Source organism: Acomys russatus, chromosome 10, assembly GCF_903995435.1.
Source record: "Acomys russatus chromosome 10, mAcoRus1.1, whole genome shotgun sequence".
In the NCBI taxonomy this organism is placed as follows: domain Eukaryota; kingdom Metazoa; phylum Chordata; class Mammalia; order Rodentia; family Muridae; genus Acomys; species Acomys russatus.
Window position 1 is genome coordinate 40,018,656 of NC_067146.1, and position 7,862 is coordinate 40,026,517.

Consider the following 7,862-nt stretch of genomic DNA (forward strand, 5'->3'; position numbering starts at 1 on the left):
TATTGTAGCATGGTTCTATCAATTTAGCCAACTATATTTTACATCTTCCAAATAGAAGCCATATTGTCATTGAATGATTAGAAGTCTGTGTACAAAGGCATAGTTTACCACCACTGTATTTCTTCACTGTTTTTTTTACTATATTATTCAGTTCTGTATAGATGCATAGTCATTTTTAGACTTACTGAGTACAATAGTCTCATGTCTCTCCCAAAGAAGTGTGTTAACTCTTCTTTGGCACTTACAGTGGGGTCTAGGTCAGTTCCTGGCATACAGGAAATTCACCATTGACAGTAACAACCAGATTTCCTCAAACTCTCTAGGAAATGGTTATCCTACACATGGCGATGTAGAAGGAATTAATGTAAAATAAGCTTTGCTCAATGTTGTTTTCACCTAAGCAGCTATGCAGACTGCATGTAGGGAGTTTAGTAAGCACAGTGCCTTAGTGTCTTGATTTGAAAACTGAAGTCCTAACTACATCTGCTTCAGAGGGAAGTTCCTTAAATACTAACAATGACAGTGGTTTTGAGATTATTACTGTTAAATATCCTTCCAGGATGGCTGTGATGACACAGGCCTATAATTCCAGATACTTGGGAGGTTGGGGTAGGAGACTTTTAGTTCAAAGCCAGCCTGGGCAACATACCAAGGCCATGTCTCAAAATTAAAAATTAAAAAGGGACTAGAGACATAGGTCAAGGATAAAGTACTTGCCTAATATGTGCAGGGCCCAAAGTTTGATGCCCAGTATTGCACCATAATACAATCTACTTCTTCCTTGTTGTGTGTGGGGGGTGGGGCGGTCCTTTTTAAAATCTGAGAACTTGGGTGAATTAGCAGGGCTTCTTGGGTTTTCTTCTCCTATCTTACCTTACTCTGGGCAAATGAGTCTTTGTTCTTTGAAGTGGACACAAGAGCTGATAGAAAGTCACTTCCTGATAACAACAATAAACCCTTATTCCTCAGAAGAAAACTTCGGTAAGATTTGGCAAACTACTCCACTTAATTTTCTGACATTTAATTAATATTCTTCAAATCAAAAACTATGATTTTAAAGAACACTTCTTTTTCTATGACTGTTCTTCTTGGAGAATAGCCATTACCTTGCAAAGGCTGCTGGATATAAGTACAGTGTTAAAATAGCTCTGATTTAGGGCTTTATTTCACTTGCACCAAGCCACAGCAATTATAAACCTTGTCTCTAAAGATGGTCCCCTTGTGGTCTCTCTCATGTTTAAAATTTGTTATAATCACAGCTGACAAAATACAAGAAATCATGAGGTAAGAATGTTTTTCAAAAGAAATCCTATATAGCCACCAGCCCAATCAAAGTAGATATCAGAAGAGGGTTGGTAAAGTGAGCCACTGATTTTTATCTCCTTTTTTGTGTGTTAAAGGTGTGTTTCACTGCCATCAGTTAAGAGTGCATCTCTGGCTAGAGAGATGGCTCAGAGGTTAAGAGTATTGCCTGTTCTTTCAAAGGTCCTGAGTTCAATTCCCAGCAACCACATGGTGGCTCGCAAGCATCTACAATGAGATCGAGTGCTCTCTTCTGGCATGCAGGCACACATGGGCAGAATACTGTAATAATGATAAATAAATAATAAATTATTTTTAAAATAATTAATAATAATAATAATTAAATAAGTCTTTAAAAACAAAACAAAAAAGGGTGCATGTCGGTTCCACTCTTCCTGCAATGATGGTACAAAAAAGAGATACAACTTTCATAGAATCAGAACTCTCTCCATGGCTGCTGTAGAGGTAGTTACATGGCAGGAGGAACATGTATCCACCTCTTCCACATAATGAGTTATGCTGGACATACTTCCACAGCCTATTTACAACTCTGACTCTCAGGACTTATAAAAAAAAAAAAAAAAAACCTCACTACAGAAATGATTTCAGGAAGGGAAGGCCCAGGAACTCTATTATATTTTCACAAAATGCTTTTGCAGACATAGGAGATACAGAGTTGAGAAAGAAGTAATTAAATGAAAAGGTTATAGATGAAAAAAAAAAGTCTGAAGAAAAAAAGAAGCAGAACCCTAGGAATAGCAGGAGATAAAGTAGCCAGAGGCATTTGGCCTTTTCTGAACAATTTTAGCACAAGAACATTTGGCAATCAGAAGAGGCAGTTACTGGAGCATCCTGCTTCACGAAGTGAAGCGAGGCTTTAGTTTTCACCAGTGTTTTGTTTGTTTGTTTTTGGTTTTTTTGTTTTTTGTTTTTTTTTTTTACTTAAATGGCTCTCAAAGACTTCAATTTTTTTACATTATTTTTTACAGGTTTCTATCGTCTCATTGCTAGCCTTCTATTCACTCATTCTCTCATTCACTCAACATTTATTGAGAGCCAACAAAGCGCCAGCCACCATTCTAAGCCTTATATATGCATCAAGGTATAAACTGTACATAAAATAAAATAGCAGAATAAAGTAACCATTGTTCTCAGGGCTCTAGACTTCGATGAGAAAGACAAGCAGTAAAGCTGATAAGCAGATGACACTGTGTTGAAAAGTTAAGAGTTAAGCTGTGACCGTAAGGTAGCGTACCATACAGGGAGTTAGGCACATGCACTGTGCTGAGTAGAACTGTTCCATTAGAATAATACAAGCAAGGAGAGGGCTAACCACTAGGCTGCCACTCATATTGCGGTTGCAGTGTGTGTGTGTGTGTGTGTGTGTGTACTTGTGTGTGAGTGTAATAAGCATCCACATATTAGGGTATAGAGGCTAGAGGTCATTGTCCTGTGTCTTCCTCATTCATTCTTCACTTTACTTTTAAAAATATTTATTTTTTATTTTTTATTGTATGTGTCCTGGTGGATTTGCCCATATGTATGTCTATGTACCACTTGCATGTATGGTGCCTGTGAAGGTCAGAAGAGGGCATCATACCACCTAGAACTGAGGTAATCTACAGTTGTGAGCTGTGGTGTGGGTGCTAAGAAACAAATCCAGGTCGTCTGCAAGAGCACCTAGTACTCTGAAGTGCTGAGTCATCTCTCCAGCCCTCTTCCACTTTATTTTTTTGACACTGCGTCTTTCACTGAATCTAGAGTTCACCCATTAGCTTGGCTGACTGGCCAACATGTCGCTCGTAGGCTTTCCAGTGCAGGGGTTATAGACTCGTGCTACCACACCCATCTCGTCACACGTTATCAGGGGAACTGGCCTTAGGTCTTCAGAGTCCACATACTAGAGCAATTTTACCCACTGGCACATTCCCATGGCCCCGTCAACTTGTATTTTGTAAGGGAGTTGTGGATGTTCACGTGTGAGTATGGGAACACGTGGCACAACCTCCAACGTTGGTCCTTACCTTCTGCCTTGTTTTAAAGTGCAGTAGCTTATGGGTCACTGCTGAATTTGCCAGGCTAGCTGGCCTACAAGCTCCCAGAGATCCTCCTGCCTCTGCTTCCACATTGTTGCAGGTATGCTGGGATTCCAGATGCTTCCACAATATCCAGCTTTGCCTGGGATCTGAGGATCTGATCACCTGCCCTCAGGTCAGCAGAGTGCATGCATGTCCCACTGAGCCATCTCCGCAGCCCTCCATTTGTGTCTGTAAGAAATAAGTACATATGTTTTTATATGCGTTGCCTACTATGAAATAAACTCAATGAATATAATACCATAGTCTTTGTGTATGAAAAGAACTCAGAGTCTGGGAGAAAAGGTTTTCTAATACATCCCTTTAAGTCTTGAATTTTACAACTGTCCATAAGTCCACTAAACACATTAGTGCTTTATTTAAAAAAAAAAAAAAAAGTAGACAGAGAAAAAAGCTATAGTGGTTAAGTCAATTGTTTGGGAAATAAAAAGACTATAAGATGAATCATCCATATCTGTAATCAGGCCAAATACTGCCATCAGGAGAATAGAAGGGTTATCATCATCTTTAAAGCAATCCCACAAAAGAAATACTTCTCAGCAAGTAACTTTATAATCCAAACTACACAGGAAAGATGGTCTGACCCTGGCTCTGAAGTAGCCTGTGTTTCATGCTAACTTAGCCTTTTGGAGAGTTAATAGGACCACGCTGGCCTGGAGGGTAACATTTTATTTTGTTTTGGTGTGGTTTGGTTTTCCCCTCCTCCTTCATCTGTGAAAATCTAACCTTTGGTTACTGGCACTAACCACAAATTGGCTGAACTGGAACTGGCTCTTCCAATTACAAAAGTTCCCGTATGAACAGCGGCTACCAGCCAGATTGATTCTACTCTCCCCAGCACTGTATACCAGGAGTTTGGGGCAACATGGAGTTGGCCCATGTTCAAGTTTTAAGTCACCTAAAGAAGCCTTTTACTCATGCTAACTTCACTTATCAAATAAGCACACTAGCCTAGGCAAGACAGGAGGCTTTCCTATCTCTACCAACTATTTTGAACAACTTGTTCTCTGATAATATCCTGACCGGCTACGTCTGAGGTTAGCAGGTATTGTCTGAGCCACCTTCTGATTGTTGTTGGTGATGTTCAACCCACAGTGCTGCCGGTGCTTTGGAAGCTTCCAAAGGTAACAGACTCTCAAAGCAGGGAGGCAGAGACCCTCACAAGGGGCACAAGGTTTCACTTCCCATTTTTGATCTGAGAGGTAGCTGCAGATACTCTCCCACCCAGAATGGTACATTGCGTGTGTGTGTGTGTGTATTCATTGACCTCACAGACTCTGTTCTTGTTCCTTTACCTTCACTTGAGCCATAGTCTACACAGTCAGGACATGTTTTATTTTTAGCTTCTTTGCTGCCCTTTCTGACCACCTAGGCCAATATCCAATACTGTCAGCATCTGACATATTTCCCACCAACACTTCTTTGGGGGCTCAGGTGGGTGGTAAAATGTTTGGCTTTGCTTTCTGGTTGGTGTTGGAGTGAATCCCAGAATGTGGTTAAAGTTGGGTCAAAGAGCTAAGTGTGTTACTATATCCTCTGCTGTTTCAGAGACCAGGGGAGAGGAGGAACAGTTTCTTTTGTCCACTTCCCCATAGAGGAGGCAAGAAGCAGAAAAAGAAGTTTCCTGCGACAGGAAATTAAATTGCAGCTGTACCGGGAAGTAGCCGAGGGCCCTCAGCCACAGAAATCACCTGTTTACTCAAGCCTCAATTCAACTACAAGAAAACCAAGAAAGGATGTTTTGGTTGCTGTTTCTTTGAACAACAAATGTCATCATCATTCTGACCACGTGTTGTGATGACCCCCATCTCCATAGAAACGTGATCTATGATCAGAGAAAATAACTGAACCCATTCCATGCCCATCCTATCTACTCCATTTTACTAGTTAAGACCATAAATAAAAGATTTACATTTAATAAAAATAATAGGAAATAAGCCTAGGGTGGGGCTGGAGAGATAGCACTGCCAGAGGATCTGGGTTCAATTCCCCACTATCTTCCTGGCAGCTCACAGCCATTTGTATCTCCCAGGGAATCTAAATCCCTCTTTTGGTCTCCACAGGCACTTGCATGTATGCTGTGCTCATGTATGTACTCAGGTACACATACACATGAAATAAAAATAAATAAATCTTTAAAAAAAAAATGAGATCCCAGGGAGTAGAGTACCCTTTAAGTATAAAACTCCAAGAAGTCCAGAAATCTTTCTCTCTCCATCCTTTGCCCTTCTTTCCAATAAGTGGCTTCTTTTTTGGAGTCACATTCTGCTTACAGTGACCTGGATCCATAAACGAACAGCCACCAAGAATGCTCTGCTTCCTGGAGGCATTCCAGGAAGGACTCTCTGAACTCTGTCACAGAACCTGCAGCTGTGGACAATGCTCTACACTTTGATTGGGTGGGCCAGAATCTTAGTAGCTGTGTCAGTTCAGTGTAGCCCACAGGGACCAAGAATACACAAGGATACTTCAGACAGGAAATGAAAAATACGAAGGCAAAAATGGAAACAAGGCGAGAAACAAACAACAAAAAAAAAAGTTAGCTGAGGCAGAAATTTTTTTCTTTAAAGTTTTACATTTTAAAAATATTTTAAAGTAACTGCTAGTGAAGGATAGCTGCTGCAACGGCCTGTGGGGATTGAAAATGCCGAAGGAGCCCTTGTTTTCTGCAGGGCTTGGACAAAAGAGCATGAATGCTAAGCAAGAAAAAGACAAAACACTCATTGCATCCAGGCACAAAAATATCTCCAGGTGACACGGACTTCGCACCACCACCACTCAGAGACTCGTTTCCTTGAGATAGGGAGAAACATCTATAGTGGTATTCTAATTTCTCTTTCTTTCTTTTCCTCCTTCTTTCCCTCCTTACTTACTTCAAAAACAGATAGAGGGCAAACATTTCACTGGGTGTGTTTCCCATACATGATAATAATAGACTGTCCTCTCCAGTGCTGGAAACAGGAACAACTCCAGGCACAGTTAACATGGAAATCCCTAAGCAGGAACTCTGTGATGGAGTACAGCATCTGGAAGGCTTATCAAAGCATCTGATGATGCAGCTACAGGAAGAAGAATGGATTCTGCCAACACCAAATCCTTGGGTATTTGGGTTACTGGCATCTTTTGGAAACTTAATTTTCCCTTACAGCTAGGATTTAAAGAAAAACCAGGAGAGTTATGAATCGTGTGTGCCTCCTAAGCCTAAAGGGATAATCAATCTTTTAACCACAAGATAAATAAGTCAAGTGCCTCTCAAGTTTAATACTAATAAAGGCAATTTCTCCCATCCTTCATATCCCAGTAATTTGATCTTTCTTTTTTTGGGACGCTGGGTGCCCTCAGCAAAGAAAAGGCCTTACGTAACTGAAATATATTTGCCTCTCATAACAATAAAATTCAAATTTTTTCATCTACCTAATAAAGATAAAATGTCACAGGTTGGAGGCTACATTTGAGAATATGATTGTTCATAATGTCAGCTCATGATGGAGTCAAACCTAGTCTAGAAACCAAATGTCCTACTCCACTGATCCCACCTGTCTGTTCCTGATAGCAGACAGGTAATTGGACTACTCTTTACAATAAAGAGTTTAGGTAATCTGAGTTCCCATACCAGCAAGTCACCATCTTCTAGGCCAACCCCTCTGTGGATCAGGAGAAAAGAGAAAAACAAAAACAAACAAAACAAACAAACAAACAAACAAAGACCTGAGACAAAGAGGTCTCTGAAAAGAAGAGAAAGCTTTGCTTCATTTTGTTTCATGTTTTCTTTTCATTCATTTGGTTTTGGTTTGGGCTTTTTTGTTGTTTGTTTGGTTTTTTTGTTTGTTTGTTTGTTTGTTTGGGTTTTTTTCTTTTTTGTTTTTAAGACAAAAATCTCACTATGTAACCCAGGCTGGCTTGGAGCTCTTGACCTCATGACCTCAAACTCCTGAGTGTTGGAATTTTAGGCCTGAACTACCATGTTTTAAAAAAAAAAAAAGTTTAACTTTTCTCTGTAGCAAGGGCTTATGGAAAAACTAAGAGAGTTATGAATTGTGTGTCCTTCCTAGACCTCAGGGAAAATCAATCTTTAACCTGTCGACATAAAGTACCAACTCTATACAAAAAAAGGAAATAGTTTATTCCAAGTCCAATATGAGCAACCATGACCTGGGGACCCAGATTCAGTGTTCCACCACAACAGAGGTTACAGAAAAAGAAAATCCATAAATCAATGTGTTTACAAAATACAGCTGTGGGGTCTTCTGGTAGGCAGGCTGTGGAATGTCTGCAAACTCCGAGGGATTCCACTGTGGTCTTTGCACGTTCTTAGCTTTGGGGTTGGTGAGTCTAAGTGTGTCAAACTTGCTGCGGTATTTGTTTATCTCAAAGGCAGCTGTGCTAGGTAAGATCAAGACAGGAATAGTAAATGGCTGTTGAAAGTGGCTAAAGGTGGCCTGAGATGGTTTTGGTTCTTAATGT